The 19,528-nt window shown below is 40.3% G+C and overlaps 1 long non-coding RNA gene across 2 annotated transcripts in view; it reads left to right on the top strand.

The window, feature by feature from the left end:
* The window catches only part of LOC140497599 (uncharacterized), a 293,457-nt gene that overhangs the window by 102,016 nt on the left and 171,913 nt on the right, over positions 1–19,528 (top strand). For both annotated transcript variants that reach the window (XR_011964748.1, XR_011964747.1), the window contains exons 4-5: positions 10,870–10,933; positions 11,043–11,246. This is a non-coding gene — a long non-coding RNA (uncharacterized lncRNA). The remainder of the gene's footprint in view (positions 1–10,869; positions 10,934–11,042; positions 11,247–19,528) is intronic.

The raw sequence follows: 19,528 nt of genomic DNA, 5'->3' as shown, positions 1-19,528 counted from the left end.
TAGAGTCAGGAAGACCCAAGTACAAATACAGCTTCAGACACTTACTAGCTGTGTGTCCTTGAATAAATAACTTAATCTCTCTTTGACTCAGTTTCCTCATCTGTAAAATGGCAATAGTAAAAGTCTGTCTCCCAGGGTTGTTATGAGGACCAAATGAAATAATAAATACAAAGTGCTTGTCATAGTACCTGGCACATAGTAAGCATCATATAAAATACTAGCTATCATCATCATTATTAATTATTATTGGCATTCCTCCTGTTTGCACATGGCACTGTATTGTTTTAAGCCAAGGAACTTGAAGAATCCCCTAAAGGAGACCCCCAGCTACTCAGAAGAGTTTAGGATGACTATCTATACAGGAAAAGACAAGTGATGAAAAAGGCTACAATATCTCAGACTATGAAGAACCCACAGATTGGGTCCTTTCAGTCACTAGTACACCTTCCAGTATACCTTGGACAGAGACTGTGAATTGTGAGTGGACAATGAAGTGGGTCCAGAACTGAACTGAGTAGCACAGCAGGTTGCTATATTCCTTTTGGGTAATTCTGCAGTGATTTTTATGGACCCCAAGTTGCTCCTTGAACTTTTAGCATCTACATTCTTCTGGTGATGCTATGAGTCATGGGGGAAAGTTGAGACACACCCAGAGAAGAGGGAAGTAGTGGGCATGAATAGACCACAGCATGACACCATTGAAAAATCACAGGACAAAGAGTACAAAGAGCATGCTTGGAGACATGCATGGCTGGAAACAAGGATGGGCTAGTCAAATGATAAGACAAGGAGATCACACAGTGAACATCCCATGAAGACCACTGGTTTACCTGCCATGTGAAGAGAATTGTGGGAAAAATCTCCAGATCACGGAATGTAGAAGATTCATAGGAAGACGTAGGGAGAGAGAATAAGCACACAGTACCCACTATATGCAAGGCACTGTGCTAAGAACTTTGCAAACATTATCTCCCTTGGTCCCCACAATAACCCAATGAGATAGGGGCTGCTATTATTCTCATTTTGCAGTCAGGAAACTGAGGCTGAAAGAGGTTAAGTGACTTGTCCAGGGTCACATAGCTGGTAAGTGTCTGAGGTTGGAACTATACTCAGGTCCCCCCTGACTTCCAAGTCTAGCGCTCTATCCAATCACACAAGATGAGAAGACATGGATGGTTTTTGTTCTGTACCGTTGGTGGTAGACAACAAAAAGAAATAACATCAATGAGATCCTACAGCCATTGTAGTGCTGAAGAGATGATGAGCACAGCCTGGGAGCCATCAATACACCAGGAGGCTGCCGATGTATGATGTTCATGTACAGACAATGCTGAGGATACAAAATAGAATGTAGTATTCTTAGGTCAGTGTTTCCATTGAAATAATCAGTGATACACATTTATTAAGCACCGACCATGTGCCATGGACCACACTAAGTGCTGGGGATACAAAGACAAAAAAAAATGATTTAGTTCCCATTCTCAAGGAGCTAACATTCTACCTGGGGATAAAAATATATATAAATAAAAATAAATGCAAAATAAATATAGAGACACTAAGAAACTGAGACATATGGAGTGAATGTGACTTGCCAAGGTCACATAGTAGGTAGTATAGTCAGGATCTGGGCCAATTTTCTCTCTCTCTCTCTCTCTCTCTCTCTCTCTCTCTCTCTCTCTCTCTCTCTCTGTCTCTCTCTCCCCCTTCCCTGTCTCTCTTTTTCTGTTATTCTCCCCTCCCCTCCTCTCCTTTCCTCTTCTCTCCTCTCCTCTCCTCTCCTCTCCTCTCCTCTCCTCTCCTCTCCTCTCCTCTCCTCTCCTCTCGTCTTTTCTATTCTCTCAGCTCCACTTTTTATTTTCCATATTAAAGAAAAAAAAGTAAGCTATAAGCAAGAGAATCATCAGTTCATGTTGACTCTTCTCCTTCCCTCTGCCATGTGTCATCCTACTCCTTCCCCAAGGCCCTGGTAATAATATGAATAATAGCTAGCATTTTTATAGTCCTTTAAGGTTTGCAAAGTCCTTTACATGTTAGCTGATTTTATTCTAATAAATCTGTGAAGTAAGTGCTATCATCCCCACTTCAGATGAGGAAACTGAGACATGCAGAAGTTAAGAAATATGTCCAAAGTCGGTATCTGAGGTAGGATTTGAACTCAAGTCTTTCTGGCACCAATTCCCATACTTTATACCCTCTTCCACTTAGCTGATATTTTTTCACAGAAAACATATTTTAGGTATGGACTGAAAGGAAAGACCAGAAGACAATAGTACTGCCTGAACCCTGCCCAGTCAAGTGGGGGCATTTTGTCTCCCAAGAGATTATCATGGAGCAGATATTATGGTGGGTAGCCAGAAACCCACCCAATATTGCTGCTATGATGCAGGGATATTGGGAGGGAGAGTAGGAGGAAGGAAGGAAGGAGAGGGCAGTTGGAGGATTTATAGTGTCCTCCTGTGCATTGTGAGATCCTGTATCTGACTCAGAATGCCTGTTGGGTGGATGAAGGAGGAACTCTTCTGAAGTCTTCCGGTGTCTCCAGTAACCACTTTTGGGGTAACATCTTACTGTTGGCCGGAAGCTTTTCCTAATCCCCCTTAATTCCAAGTTCTATTGATTTCCTCCCATTTATATCTTTGTACATACCTGTTTACATGTGGTCTCCCCTACTGGACTGTGAATTCCTTGAGAGAGGGGGCAGTTTTTTGCCCGTTTATACTCTAGCACTTAGCCCAGTGCCTGGCACACAGTAGATGCAATAAATGTTTGTTGATGGATTGATCTCTCCTTCCCCAAAACCCTCTACTCAACTTTACCACCTTCCAATGACTCCAAATTGGGTAATGTAAGGAAATTACTGCTAAGATTTTTCTCCTTTATTTGGAGCTTTGTGAGAAAAGCCAATACAGTGAAAGATTCTGAACTCAACCTTGGATTAATTAAACATAAAGATCTCCTAGCTAGAACTTCTTGATAGTTATAGCACAGTGAAATCTGATGTCCTCATAAGTGACCCAGAGGCACATTAAAGCACACAAATTGCTTTCTGAATCCTCAGAGAAGGATTGAATCCTTATACGTGCAGATTTAATATTAAGACTACTTTCTTACTCTTCAAAGGAAGCAATGTATTTTACTAGGAAAGAAACGCTGACCTGGCAATCAGAAGACGAGTTCTAATCTCTGCTCTGTCACTGATCCTGAGAAAGCTCTAATCTCTAAAACGAAGGGGTTAGGTTGGATGATTGCCAAGGTTCCTTAACACTGTAACACCTTAAAGAATACAATTCTTTTTTTAAAAATGTAGAATCTGTTTCCAAGATGTCATGAAATTCTTTGTAAACTGTTCATCTACATGTGGTGCATGGGCTACTTCTCCACTAATCATATCTAGTCAGCATTAACCAATGTGTCACATTCCATCTGGGTTTCAATGAGGAAACACCTTGCCAGCCATGCTGCTGAGATGCGGTTCTGTCCCTACCCATTCCCTTACTCTTTTTTCTACATCTTGCTTTGGGTACAAATCAGCATGGGTCAGTTCATCATCCCTGCAGCTTCCCAGGCGGAAACTCCCTTCTATGGATTGCATTGCACTCCCTTACAATCTTGTTCCTTTTATTTGGTTATAAGCTTCTCAAGGGCATTTTTCTGTTTTTATCCCCTGCACCTAACATAGAACATGGAATACAGTACCTACTTAATAAATGCCTGTTCATTCATTCATTCATTCATTCATTCATTCATTCATTCATTCATAACAGGAATGCCCCATTCTCTAACTATGCTGGAAAACACAGCACTAACTGTAGGTCTCAGCTGCGCTGGATTACCATACCCCAAACTAACTCATTGAAATGACTCAGAATTTTACTTTTAATAAAATTTCATTACCCAGTCCCCAAGTTGTTGGTCTTACAGCCTGGTTAAATTGAGGATTTAATTGATATTATTTTCACTGACCTTTTCCCCTCAGGCTATTCAAGAAAGCACATCTTTTTTTAAATGTGAAAAATGAATAAATAAAATATGTGAATAATATTTGAATAATAGACTTTGGAAGCTAATAAAAAATCACCATGACACTGAATAAGGGGAATTTCCATCTATTTCCAGGAGAAGTTATCTATTTGATTTTCTTGCATAATGAGGAATTTAAAAGAAATAGAAAGTTAAATGATGAGCTTAAGAAAATAAGACTTCTGGAAGTATCTTGTTTCCTTTAGAAGGCAGTGAGGTATAATGGAAAAACTGGATGGATTTGCAATCAGAAGACCTAGGTTCACAGCTTGGTATGTGACCTTAGACATGTTTTCTCTTTGAACCTTGGTCTTCCAATCAATAAAAGAAGGGAAGTTGGAATAGGGGACTATTAGAGTCCTTTCCAATTCTAGATCTAGGTAACATAATTGACTACAGCAGGGGAGGGGAACTTGTGGCCACATGTGTCCCTCTAGATCCTCAAGTACAGCCCTTTGACTGATAGACTACACATTTTTCTCTCATAGACTTGAGATGCTTCAGTTTCTCTGGAAGCTCATTGTAATTAAAAATTCTCAGTCTCTTTGAACTGTCAACACCACCTACTAGGTGTATACCCCAGAGTCTCACTCAACAGGTGTATCAGGAAGACTTCTGGTGGTGGACAGCATCTGAGCCATGCTTTGCTCATAACCTCTGGGAGTCATTTCTTCAGTGTTGCTATGCGCCAGGTGCTGTTCTCAGCTCTAGAGAGGCAAAGAAAGGCAAGAATCATTTGCCTTCAAGGAGCTCCCACTCTGTGAGGTGGCAGATGTGTCTGGCAGCCCAATTTTTACAGATAAGGAAAATGAGGCATAGAAACCACAGTGTGACTAACCTGGGGTCACACTGATTTCATTCGACTCTCCATGACTCCCCTTTGAGGTTTTCTTTACAAAGATACTGGAATGGCTTGCCATTTCCTTCTCCAGTTCATTTCACATGTGAGGAACTGACGCAAACAGAGTTAAATGATATTCCCAGAGTCACACAGCTACTAAGTGTCTGAAGCTGGATTTGAATTCAGGTCTTCCTGATTCCAGACCTTGAGCTCAATCCTTTGTGCCACCTACCTGCCCCAGAAAATAAACATACAAAGGAATTCAATAAGAGATCATTTGGAAGAGTTAGCTGGTAATGAGGGCAATAGAAAATGTTTCATCTGGTGATACTTGAACTAAGTTTTGAAGGTAACTATTCTATGAAGCAAAGGTGAGGAGGGCATTCGTTCAGGGTATAGGGAATGGTGAGCACAGTAACAGAAGAGGCGAGGCCATTTATGAGGAACAGACTGAAGGACATTTTGGCTAGATGGCAGTTGTAGGGAGGGAGAGCTGATGTACATAAAGCAGTTTAAAGCTTTTATAGCTTCAATAGCTTTTTAAGCTGAACAAAGCAATTGTTCAAAGGTGAGCGAAAAAGAACAAGATTTTTAAAAGAAGAAATAAATGGAATAAACATGTTAGTCATTAAGTGAATGAGCTAATTGATTAAACCAAAAGTTTTTAAAAATATTTTAAAAATCTTTTAAAGTTTAAGATTGCATTGACTTTGGGGACACCTTATGTAGACTTCATAAAAGATATTGGATAATATCCATCATTCTCCATACTCATGAATAGCCTAGGTCATGCACGAATTATTTGTTTTTGAAAATTTTGAGAGAATTAATTACAAATTCCACTTGAACCATGGTACTTTCTTGCAAGATCTAGCTTTCTCTGATACTGATTTATTTCTGTTATTAGTTTCCTATTGTGTTAATGCTAGTAATTCACTTTTTTGTCATTTATTTCCTTTAGTTCTAATTTTTGGAATCAACCTGTGTGTAGTGTTCCTTAATAATATGATTTTTTATGTGTTTTATAGGAATGTATTTGTGGAGTCCATATAAGGTTACATGCTCTCTTGGGGAGGAAGGGTGGAGAGAGGGGAAGAAAATCTGGAACTTTTGGAAGTTATTGGAAAACAAATAAATGAATATATTTGGAGAAAACAATAATATTAATCTATATGTTTGTAGCTTTCTTTTCAAGTGAAATTTTGCTAATTTACATTTTCTCCCTTTTTTAGATTAAATTTGCTAATTGTCCATTTGAAAAGAAAGCTCCTACTTTAATTTATTAACTTGTTCATTAAACCACTATCATTTTCTATTCTATTTATTTCTGATTTTCACTTTATAATCTTGTTCTTTTTTAGAGACTTTTTTCTTTTTTTACAGACATCTAGGTGGCCCAATGGGTAGAGTGCTGCTTCTGGAGATGACAATGAGTGAATATGAAATTTATTGAAACATGCATACACACATGTATGTATACCTATTTATGTATATATGTGCCTACATATAACATATGCAATATATGACATAATATGTTATGTTCTGTATATATTGCATGGATGCATAAAACATATATAAAGATTATATGGAGTCTACACATGAAAAATGTACACTAGGGAAAGGACCAAGTGAAAGGATTTTCTGTTCCCTTACAATCCGCAACTGGAGACATTTTATAGACAAATGACAACTTGGGTTTTCTTGCTGCTCTTTAAAATTTAGCATTTTTGTTTTTTCTCCCACCTCTTTGACTTTGCACAGGCTGTCTCCCATTCCTGGAATTCCCTTCTCACCTTCACTTTTTAGCTTTATTCAAAGCATAGTACATGTGCTTTCTCCCTAGCACTTGAATTCAAATCCAACCTCACTTTCACTAACTGTATGACCTTGGGCAAGTCATTTAACCCTGGTGTGCCTCAGTTTTCTCAACAGTAAAAAGTGATAATAGCACCTACTTCTCATTGTTGCTTTGAATCTTGAATGAGGTAATATTTGTAAATCACTTAGCGCAGTATCTAGTGCCTGGAACATAGTGGACTCTGTGAATTCTTATTCCCTTTCCCCCTGCTCACTTACATTTGAACAATTGCTTTGTTCATTTTCTAGCCTTTTGGTACAAACTCAATTCACTTATTTTCTCTTTTTCTTGTTCATTTGGCTATTTAGTAACACAACTTTTCCTCTAAGAACCACTTTGAATCTTACAGATTTTCATGTTAAATATTACTGTCGCTGTTATCTGCTTTCCTCTCTAACCCAACTCTTTAGTAGGTTTTTTTAATTTTCCATATTGTTTTATGAATTTTGGCCATATTTTTACTATTTGAGGCAAAATCTTGTCCTCAGGGACCTTATAGTCAATTATGACAAGGACCAATAGAATGTCAGCTCCTGGCAAAGAGAAATTGCTTCATCTTTTGTTTTGTGTCTGGAACATAATAGGAGCTTGATAATGTTTGTTGATTAACTGAGACAAAGAAAACAGGAATAGTTAAAAAAAAAAAAAAAAAAAAGCAAAACCAGAAAGAAATAAGTGAATAAATTACAGCCAGTGAGCTGTTCCAAGGAGTAGAGTTGACCATTGGTTTCAAACTCAAATAGAAAGGGGAGCCACTAATATATACAAAACGATTACTATAGGTTGCCTATTGACTTAATTTTAAAATGTAATATTATCAATGTTTAATTGTATTTTTACTTATTATGTTAAATATTTCCCACTGACATTTTAATCTGCTTCTGGCCACATCTGGGGGTTTTGTGGCACCAGCTCATGTTTGGCACGTCTGGTATAGACTATAAATGTGTTAGATGTTCAAAGGCTGGGAGAGTTCTCTGGACTGAAAAAGGCAAAGAATGTAGATTTGAACTGGTTCTGGAAGGACCAAGTTAGGATGGATGTGAAGGTGATGAAGCAGGGAAATGTCAGAGAGACTAAGGGGATGGGAAAGTGCATGCAGTGTTCAGCAAACCATGGACAAGACAGCATAGGTGAACACATGGTTTACATGGATGACTTGTGGAAGATAAACGATAAAAATATTAATAACAATAACAAATAATAAGAATTGATAAAGACATAAAGATCTGTTGAGTCCAAATTGTCAAGGTCTTGAAATGTCAGGAGGATCCATTTGGACTTGATCTGGTAAGTAGTAAAGGTATTGGAAGCAGATGAAATATGTAATCAAAAGAATATTTTAAAATTTTTTGTCAGTTTACCTCTTCTTCTCCAGTCACAGGTTTCTTTGATAATTATTCCCTCAAGTCCTTATCTCATCTGGCTACATGGATTGTGTAAATAACTTGAAAAGAGAAAGCACTAATAGCTAGGGAGAAAGCACATGTACTGTGCTTTGAATAAAGCTAAAAAGTGAAGGTGAGAAGGGAATTCCAGGAATGGGAGACAGCCTGTGCAAAGTCAAAGAGGTGGGAGAAAAAACAAAAATGCTAAATTTTAAAGAGCAGCAAGAAAACCCAAGTTGTCATTTGTCTATAAAATGTCTCCAGTTGTGGATTGTAAGGGAACAGAAAATACTTTCACTTGGTCTTTTCCCTAGTGTACATTTTTCATGTGTAGACTCCATATAATCTTTATATATGTTTTATGCATCCATGCAATACATACATAACATAACATGTTATATTATGTATTGCACATGTTATACATAGGCACATATATGTGTAAATAGGCACACATACATGTGTGTATGCACGTTTCAATAAATTTCATATTCGCTCTCCCTGGAAATTACCTTCCATTTTATTTTGTAGTTGCTTAAAATACATGCATGTTATCGCTCACGATTAAATGTAAGCTCCCGGAGGTCAGGTACTCCCTCATTTTTGTCTTTGTGTGTCATTCCTAGTACAATGCCTGGGATACGTAGTGATGTGTGTGTGTGTGTATGTGTGTGCATATTAAAAAACCAGCTTTGATTCCAGGAAAACCTAGAATCCCAGTGGCTGTGTGACTCTGGGGAAGTCACTTAACCTCCCAGTGCTTTAAACAATTTTTTAAGACTGTTTAGTTGTAAAGAAAGTGGCATTAAGCTTCGGTAAAGGGTTTTCCATGACCAGTCCTCCCTATATTCATGCATAGAGGCTCATTTTATTCATAGCACTTAGGAGATAGCCTAGGGTCCATCAGAAGTATTCACCATAGGCTCTTGCCCAAGACCTATGGGTTGCTCCTCTACAGGTCATCCTGGGCCATGTCATCAGGTCACAGAGTTATTTACTGTTCCATGTAGTCCTGGGATCCACCACTAGAGGTCAATCTTGTTCTGTACTAGCTGATCTGGAAAGAAAAAAAAAAAAAATCTCCAATTCCTTTTCCAACCTCTGGCTCCTAATAGATGACTTTACTGATGTACCTATTCTTTCCAGTGTGCTTAAGATTTCACTGTTGATATCCTTATCAATTATTAAGTATAAAATTCTTGAATGTCCTTGCTTCATTACAAGTAATTTGTAGATGTTTGATATGCAATTTCCTTTTAGATACAGTTTATTTATTTCTACATACAATCTTTAGCTGTAATTACTTGCCTGATTTATGTGAATGAGAGCATGCGGTCCGTGGGAGCAGGGCGTCCCCAGTCGTACAGGCCTGGCCAAGAGAAACCTGCAGCTGTTATCTTATTGCCCTAAGTTTCCACTTACAATTGGTTGTGCCATTGACGAAGTCCATTTTCTCTCCATATGGTGCATTCTGTCCGCTCAGCTGACAAACTGCCAGCCCCAGAATTCTCTGCTGTGTCTACAGATACTGTTAAGCCATGTTGGGGCTTGCTGTGATGTGTGGTTTGGATTTTATACTATCAACTCCTTCTCTGTGTATCTCTCCAAAAAGAAATAGAGACCCCTCCCTAACACTTAAACATAAGAGTTGGAAAGGTTTTTAGCTAACATCCCATATCCCACATTCAGAGGCATCCTCAAAAATACCTCTCTGTCCATGCTTCAAAATGTTCTGTTCCACAAGGTTTAGGCTCATGTTTTACGGCATTATCTTCTAAAGATGGCCACAGTTTGAAAAATATTTTAAGATGTCCATTTGACAATGCAGTACACAATTTTTCCTATGTGTGCAGGCATTCTGTCTGTATAGTGTGTGTGTGTGTGTGTGTGTGTGTGTGTGTGTTGGTAGGGAGAAGATCAACTTTTCTGAAATAAAATGTTAAGAATTCAGTCTTTCATTCCCTTCTGTAAGAAAGGGGAGAAAGTTGTTGGGATACAAAGAGAAGAAGGAAGGACAAGAAAAAAGAGGAGGAGGATGAAGAAGGAGAGAGAGAGAGAAGAGAGAGAGAGAGAGAGAGAGAGAGAGAGAGAGAGAGAGAGAGAGAGAGAGAGAGAGAGAGAGAGAGAGAGAAAGAGAGTGAGCTTGGAGGATGGAATAGGAAGAACAGAGCTGAACATGGCTGGGGTGAGGATGAGGAAGCATGTTGCTGGGGCGTTGGTAGCCCAGTGGCTTAGCTTCTTTTAGACATAACCTCTGGAGTATTAGGTTTGGGTGGTGAACAGGTGCAGTCTGCAGGTCAGAAAATCGGAAGACACTGCATGGTCCCAGGGGGAGGCTGACCCATGGGATAACCTCTGAAGTCCTTCTCAGGCCAGATTATTGAAAAGCCCCAGGTAAATAACCCTCTTTTCTCAGGAGCAGCTAAATTCTTGAGAGGTTAATGAACTGACTAGTTGCAGGAGTAATGGCCCTCTCTGAACAGTTTCCAGAGTGGCTATAACCCACTGGAGCATTTATTAAACATTGAGTTTTGTGAATCTTTAAATAATACAGTCTACATAGGCATGATGCATATTCAGCTCAGCCCTGGCCTATAAAGCATTCAATAGGGATCAACCAGTCAACAAATGGATTCACTTACTATATTCTAGATATTCTCTGCAAATAGCTGAGTTTTAAGATAAACTCATTGCTTTAAAGAAGGACTTGGTGGGATGACAGAAGGAGGCAAAGACAAATGATATTCTTGTTCTTTGAATCATAGAACGGCTAAAAGGGACCTCCAAGATCTTCCAGGCCTATGGACCACAGCCACTTGTGCGAATGAGGTTAGTGCAAAGGATCTGTCTCAGCCAGCTCCATTCTATCGGAAGCCATAACCAGCTAAGGGTGAGGGAACGTGCTTCCAAATTTGTGTGTGTTTGTCCTTCGTTGCAGAAGACCATGCCATCAGAGAAATGATGACGTGACTTGCCCTTGACTTTGTTTTGAGTGAGGGAGGGCTGTGAAGGTCTCACTTCTCCTCCAGAGCCATCTGAATCTGGTGACCAGATATTCATCAGGATGACTGGAGATGACCCGGGATGAGGCAGTTGGGATTAAGTGACTTACTCAAGGTCACACAGCTAGTGAGTGTCTGAGGTGAGACTTGAATTCAGGTCCTTTTGACTCCTGCACTGGTGCTCTATCCACTGTACCATCTAGCTGCCCCTGCTTCCAAATTTAGAGGGATTGCAAATAGGCCTGCAGGCCAGTGAAAGGGGTAGCTATGGAATCAAACAGAAAACATTCTGTTTGGTATTTATAGCCTTGACAGCTCACCCCCTATACCTCTTTCTAAACTTATGCTGGACTCCCTCTATATTCCCTGGGATCCATCCATCATCACACCCTGGCAGTTCCTCCAACATCATCCTCCATCTCCAGCTTTGCATGGGCTGTGCTTTCCTACTCCTCTTTCTTTGCCTCTTAGTTTCTTTGACTTCCTCTGGGACAGTTCAGATCTCACTTTCTTCATTTCTATTCCTTCTTGCATCTGGCTGTATTTCCTTCTCCTCTGAGATGGCCTGTTTATACTGTGTATCTTTGATGCACCTTGTCATTTACACGTCATTGGCCCAATTAACCTTAATTAGCCAAGTCAACCAGAAAAAAAGGTAAAACCAGTTCTTGTCCTCAGAGAACTCATAGTCTACTGCAGGAGACCATATAAGAATAATGTAAGAATATAAGCAAAATGTATACAATATAAATTGGAGGCAATCTCAGAAGAAAGATACCGGCATTAGGGGGACTTGAAGGAAGCCATTTGATTGTCAGCTCCCTTAGGGAAGGGATTGCTTTGACGTTTCTTTGTATTCTTGGAGTTTAGCATAGTGCCTATACTGTAGTAAGGACTTATTAAATGCTTACTGATTCCAGATCCATGCCAGTGAAGGTGATTGCAGGAAGGGTACATGGAGGGTCACCAATACTGTCAGCTCTTGTTGTAAAGTCATGCTCAGTATCCAACGATTCATCCTGCAGTGGACTACCACCATCCTATAGCAGAAGCTGGGGAAGTTAGAGATGGGAACCTGCTCTTCTCAAGCTTCTGCCTACACAAACCAACACCAGGAAAGTGAGGGTGGGGTATGAAGTAAGTCTTGTAGAGTAGTCCCTAATCTTTAAACCCCTGTGTAGGGTGTCCATTGGACTGGTAGGGAAGAGAAGGATGGAGAAGTCTAAAGCCCAAGCTAAAGGGAACTGAATTATCAGTCTACTTGTCTAACCTGCCCCCTTTTGGTGTGGGATTTCTCCCCTCTGGGCAAGGGAGGTCCAGATTGGGTGGATAGGGAAGCCAGAGTTGGAAGACACTGGAGCAGCAGCACCCATGACATCACAAATAGACAGGAAAGATGGTTGTAATGTATCTTGTTGGAGTCCCTGGTCAAGTATGTTTCCCCTATGGCCATGCTTGGGGATGATTTATATGTATGGGAAGAACCAACCATAGAGTGAGAACTCTTTTACCTTTCCCCCTCACCATACAGGGGTAGGTGTGTGGGAATATTTGGGTGGATATCTACTTGGCCTCTAATAATAATATTACTAATAGTAAGATATAAGTTCCTTTTCCCACTGTCCTAATCTAAATGGAGGGTAGAATAATTTATTGAAAAAAATGTTCTTTCTCTTCCTTAGCACAGTCTACTAGGTAAAGCACTCTTTGCTACTATTCCCACTCACTTCTTGTTCTCTTTCAATCCGGCTTCCACTTCATTGAACCTGCTCTTTCTAACATTACCAATGATCCCGTAAGTATTAAATCTACTAGCCTTTTATAGTGTATTCCTTCTTGACCTTCTACAATTTTTTGACCCTGTTGACAGCCCTCTCCATCTGCATTAACTGCTCTAGCCCTAGTTACCTTTTATGACTGTTCTCTCGACTCCCTTCCAAAGTGACTATTCTTCAATATCCTTTACTAAATCATTACCCTCATTCTAGTCCTCAAATTTGGGTGACCCCTGAGGCTCTGACCTGGGTCCTCTTTCCCCTTCTTTCTATACCCTTTCTTGGTTGTGTCATCAGCTGCAGTAGCTTCAGTTATCATCATTATGCAGATGGTTCCCAGATCTATGTAGCTAGCCGTAGTCTCTCTCCTGAACTCTGTTCCTGCATTACCAATTGTACCTGCATTACCAATTCCAACTGGTTGTCCAACTGGTTAGTCATAATCAAATAAAAATTCATTATTTCTTTCACTAAAGTAACCCTTCCTCCAAACATCCCTATTTCTACTGAGAATGTCATCAACCCAAATGATTCCGGTTCATAACTCAGAAATCGGTCTTGATTCTTCTCTGACCCTCAGCTTATGTATCTAATCATTTTCTAAATCTTGTCAACTCTGCCTTCAATTTTATGTCACATCCATCTTGTTGTCTCCACTCTACAACCACTACTATAGTTCAGACCATCAGCACCTCTTGCCTGGACCATTGAAACAGCTGTCTCTTTGGACGTGATACCATCAGTCTCATTCCTCTCCATGTCTCCCACATAATCTTCTTAGAACACAAATAAGAGCATGTCACTTCTTTAACAACCTTAAATATCTCCCTTTTGCCTCTAAAATAGAATTGAATCTCCTCTCCTAGGCATTTAGAATCTTTCACTATCTGGTACCAGCCTACCTTCTCACACTTACTCCATGTACTCTTCATCCAGTTCAGTTGCCTTACCTGCTGCTCCCCCACCTGAGAATTCCCACTCTTATCTTCAGACTATAGTTGGGCTGTTCCCCAGCCTTGAATTGCATCTCTCCCTCACCACCAGGTTAGCATCCCTAGCTTCCTTCAAGCCTCTGGTCATGACTCCCATGGGAAGTTTTTCCTATTACCACCAGTTTCAATACCTTCTCCTTCCTCCAGTTATCACATATATGCTTCTCTTCAGCCCGTGCTTCTTATGCACTCCGGTAGCAGCAAACACCTTGAGGACAGTGACTGTTTTTCCATTTTGTTTTCGATTCTCTTTGTTTTGCATGCAGTTCATGGACTGAACTGGATAAGATTGGAAACTATCAGATTGTCAGCAGGTGGAGAGCTCTTCTCCTCCACTTCCAGTTTTTCCTGGGGCCCAAGTATCTTTGTCTCAATCCCCTCCAATTGAGAGAATCTTCCCTACTCTTTGCACAGGGACAGAAATTCCTATTTAAATTCTGATTCAATTCCACAAGAATTGATCAAACACCTACTTGTACAAGACATTATGCTGGGCTCTGGGGGATACAAAGATAGAAACAGCATAGCTCCTGGCCTCTGGAAGCTCAATGTTTGAATATTATAAAGAAGAAAACAAAACCATGTATATCTGTGTGTACACACATATATGTATATACACACATATACATACATGCACACATACATGTATATACTTATGCGTATATGTACATGTACACATATGTATATACACATGCACACATATGTATATATACATGCACACAATACATATATACATACACACATACCACACACACTGAATAATGAATGTTGCCCACACAGGTACATTGACATTTCCTAAGGGCATGCAATTGATTTCAAAGTGTTACTGAATTTAAGTAACTGTTTGTCATATATCAACAGAATAAATAGTGCAACTATATTAGGAGAGGAAGTATTCTGCAAATATATATATATATTTCCATTAAAAGGGGTCTGGTGTAGGACTGTCCATCATGGTGTGCCCACATCAAGGAAGGTGCTATACTCCATGAGCAAAGCAGAATCATAAAAGCACAAAGGGAATGTGAACAGCACCAGTTCAGAGTTACTTCCATTCTAAATGTTCTAAGAGCCCACTTGGGCCAGTTCTGTGGTAGTGCCTTCCAAACTTGTACTAGTCTGATCAGCCACAGCTGGACATACCAACATGGACTCCAACATTGTGATGTCATTGGTCTTCTTCAAAAACAAAGGACAAGCAACCACAGTTACATGCCAGGCACTGTGCTAAACTCTGGGGATACAAAAAGAGGCAAAAGATATTTTAACAGGGGAGATGACATGCAAATAGGTATATACAAACAAGCTATATGTGGGATAAATAAAGAATAATTGGCAGAGAATGCACTAGAATTAAGAGGGCTTGGGAAAGGTTTTTTGTAAAAGGTGAGATTTTAGTTGGGATTTAAATGAAACCAAGGAGGTCAGTGGTCAGAGAGGAGGAGGGCAAGCCTTCTGGCAGTCAGAGAAGATGTCTACAGCTGAAAGATGGAACAGCCAAGTGGCCAGTGTCACTGGATAGAAGAGTTGATGATGGAGAGCAAAATGGGAAGATAAATTGAGGTTAGGTTATGAAATGCTTTTGAAAGTCAAACAAAGGATTTTTGTATTTGGTTTTGGAGGTTATAGGGAACCACTGGAATTTACTAAGGAGTGACAAGGTTGGATCTGTGCTTTAGGAAAATCACTTTGATGGTTGAATGGAGGGTGAATTGGAGTAGGGAGAGACTTGAGATAGGCAGACCCATCAAGAGACTGTTGCAATAACCCATGAATGATGTGACAAGGGCCTGCAGTAGAGTTGTGCCAGTGTCAGAGGAGAGGAGGGAGTATCTAAAAGATGTTGCAAAGGTTAAATCATCAATACTTGGCAAAGGCTTGGATCTGGAGGATTAGAGAGAGTGAAAAGCCCAGTATGACTCCTAGGTTGTGATTCTGAGGGATTGGGAAGATGATGTTGACCTCTATAGAAATGGGGAAGGTAGGATTTGAGGGAGGGTTTAAGGGGAAAAAGGTCTAGAGTTTCTCTTACTTCAGGCCTTGGGACAAGGGACAGTTTTAACTACCAACTCCAGGACTGACCTCTAACTATTTATTTACATCAGTGGTTTGCAATAGTTTCCAGTGCTTCACACATCTAAAGAAATGCCAAAGAATAAGCATGCCACCCTACCTGGTGGTTCCAGGTGCAAAAATTCTTAGTTAAGGTTGTATTCTAGGTATTTATAATCTTGGTTTTATTAAAATCTTTATGGAAAAGCAGAGTGAACAGAAGGGAAATTACAATAAACATCACACTCTAACAGTCACCAATCTCTGGGGTGGAAATCTGTGAGTTCTACTTTACTATGACCCTGGAATGCCCAACTGGACTCAGTAGAGTGGGAAATCTAGGGGTATGGGACAGGAAAAGGGATAGTTAGGAAATTGGGATCACTGCTACTTCTCCACCCAGGGATGCTAAGCTTTGGGGAATCTGACATCACTGCTGCTGGAATGGAAGAGAAACCACCTACGCTCTTCTCACTCTTCAGGGCTATTTTCAAGACTGAATCCTTAAAAATCCTTAAAAGTCTTTCTACGCTTTGCCTCTCCATTGAACCCAATGTATTTTCCAGGGAACCAAGATTTCTTAGCAGGATTTCAACCTGGGCTTCCCTGACTCTGAAGGATCAGCTTTCGGCTTACTTTGCTGGGGCTAAGCTGCCGTACTAAACCTTCAGTCTGAAGGTTTAGTCTACTCCATACCAGCACATGGACCCTGCTTTCCAACTCCTTTTTTTTGGGTTGTCTGCCCCCATTAGAATGTAAGCTCCTTGGGGGCAGGTTCTGAGTTGTTTGCTTATGCATATATCACTAGTATTTTACGTATGGGGTCACTCAGTGACTCCTGAGAAAAACTTTTATTCATTCAATCATTCTGTCAACAAGTGCCTATTTCATTAGAGACCACTATGTATGGACCAGCTAGGTGTTACAGTGGGTAGACTTCTGGGCCCAGAGTCAGGAAGTCTTGAGTTCAAATTCGGCCTCATACACTGACTCTGGTATGCTGGGCAACTCACCAAACCTCTGTTTGCCTCAATTTCCTTACACGTAAAATAGGGTAATAATAGCACCCACCTCCCAGGGTAGATGTGAGGATCCAAATGAGATAATACTTGCTACATACTTACACAGTGCCTGCCACATGGTGAGTACTATAGAAATATTAGCTATTATTATTGCTATTATTACAAGGCAATGTTCTGTGCACTTGGAATATAAAAGACAAAAATGGAACCATCTTCACCCTCAAGGACCTTGGATTCTCATTGGCTTGACATTGGATATGCTGCGTATTGAAAGACTTCTGGGTAATTTTCTGTTTAGTTGCTGTTGCTCTGGGCTACAGCTCTGAAGGCACTTACACAAGGTTTGCTACTTGCTTCCTGTTTGAAATGACAACACCAGTTAACAGGTTTTTCTCCCAATGTGCCACCACAGAGCATGACTACAGTACTTGGGGGCCAAAGTCCTTTTGATGTGAACCGAGTAGAACACTTGACTAAGAGGGAAAAAATGTAGTTTCTTAGGTAAGAAAGTGTGAGAGCAGTAGAGTTCTGAGAGACGGTTGTGATTTTTTAGAAGGGGCTCTTGACTTCGGGGCCAAAGACCTGAGGTGGAGCCCCAATGCCACCAGTTAGCTGGAGGATCCCACATTTAGAGCTCTGGGGAACTCAGATGGCATCATGTTCAACCTCCATCTGTTCCAGAGGCATTGAGCAGAGGCAGCAAGCACCCTCCCTGCCCAAAGTCACAGAGGGAGAAAGTGGCTGAGCTGGGATTCCAACCCTGGTGCACTGAGGCCACACCCAACCCTCTTTCCACTGTCTCCCACTACGTCTCATGCTCCTCATTCCTCTCCAAGATCTTTCTCATGTGTACAACACTTGCTGTGCCTTCCCCACATTGTTACTGTGAGGATCAAATGGGATGGTGTATGGAAGGCACTTGGTAAAGCAGAACCCACTCTCTCCATGTTAGCTGTAATTTTTGCCATGCATTTATTACCAATGGTAGCTGACTGCAGAGCTGGAACATCGTCAATGTGTAGGATTGTGCTGGATGAACATTTTATTACAACTGTGCTTACAGGAATGATTTAGAATCTATACCGAACACATATCTTTGCATGTCTAAGAGAATGTGCATATATGTTTATAATGTAATATGGCTGTTTTATGTGTGCATATATATATTTATATATAATATTTATATAGCTCGTTAAAGTTTGCAAAGCACCTCATATATATTAGCTCCTATGTGCAGGTATGTATTTATTTATAACCTTGTTTCTATATATACATACATAGACTTTCAATTTGAGGTGAATACTCCCAAATCCACTTAAAGTCACCATTCATCACAAATCACCACAAATTGCCATAAGGCCACAGCATCATAGGAAGTGCATGAATTAGTCTAACTTGCAGCTACGGCTCTTCTAACCAGTCCTGAAGTGTTAATATCAATACCTAAGAAATGTCAAACAGGGATGACTTTCCCAAACTCTTGGACTGGACCAATTGCTTAATTGAAATCTAATTATTCTGACCAAATCGTCCATATAACCTCCCATCATGAGGTGCGAAAGAATGCAAATGTGGCCTTTTGCACTTTCAGTTTATTGTACTAAGGAAGGACCAAATAATTGAGAGTTGTTACCAGGCTCTACTTTCCAGATTGGCACAGAGTTGATACTTTGACCCAGGATAACTTTTCACCTTTAAAATAGAGGACCTGTCTGATTAGACAGGTGACCTCCAGTCACTCACTAACCCAAAATTATTTGAATCAAGAGAATGGTGACCTTCAAGGATCAGAAGGAGTAATCCAATTGCCTCTAATCCAACAAGTAATTATTAAAAAATTCTTATGTGCGTGGTACCATGCTAGGGACTGGAAATACCGAGACAGGTCTGAAACTACCTCTGGTCTCAAGAAGCTCATACTTTACTGGATTTGATGACAAAGGAGACGTGTGTATGCGTAGCGAATCATAATAGAAGAAATTCTAGCACTATTTTTTGTTGTGTTGGTGTTGCTTCATTGTGTCTGACTCTTCATGACCCCATTGGAGGTTTTCTTGGCAGAGGTGTTGGAGTGGTTTGCCATTTCCTTCTCCAGCTCATTTTACAGATGAGGAAACAGAAGCAAACAGGCTTATGTGACTTGCCCAGGGTCACACAGCTGGTAAGTGTTTGAGGTCAGAGTTGAAATCGGGTCTTCCTGCCTCCAGGCCTGTCACTCTATCCACTGAGTCACACAGCTGCCCTCTTGTTAGTACTAACAGCTTATAACTCAACAGTCATCTTCTGAATTCAGAAATATTTCAAAGTGGAATGAGTTGTTGAGGTTTATAGTGGGTTCTCTCTTCTTGGAGATCCTGAAGCAAAACCTGGATTGCTACATCTTGGACGACTTGGGGAGGGCTTGGATTAGATGGCTTCTGGAGTTCCTTGCAGTTCTGAAGTTCTGTAATTCTCTGAAATGTAAAAGCTTTTGTAAGATAACTTTAGGTGGGGGAAGGGAACAAGCATTTATTAAGCACCTGCTGTGTGCTGGCATTGTACTAAGTCCCTTATATATAGTATACTATTTGGCTTTTTGTTT

This window comes from Notamacropus eugenii, chromosome 3, assembly GCF_028372415.1.
Source record: "Notamacropus eugenii isolate mMacEug1 chromosome 3, mMacEug1.pri_v2, whole genome shotgun sequence".
In the NCBI taxonomy this organism is placed as follows: domain Eukaryota; kingdom Metazoa; phylum Chordata; class Mammalia; order Diprotodontia; family Macropodidae; genus Notamacropus; species Notamacropus eugenii.
Note: the sequence above shows the minus strand (reverse complement) of the source record. Positions and strands in the feature narration are given on the sequence as shown.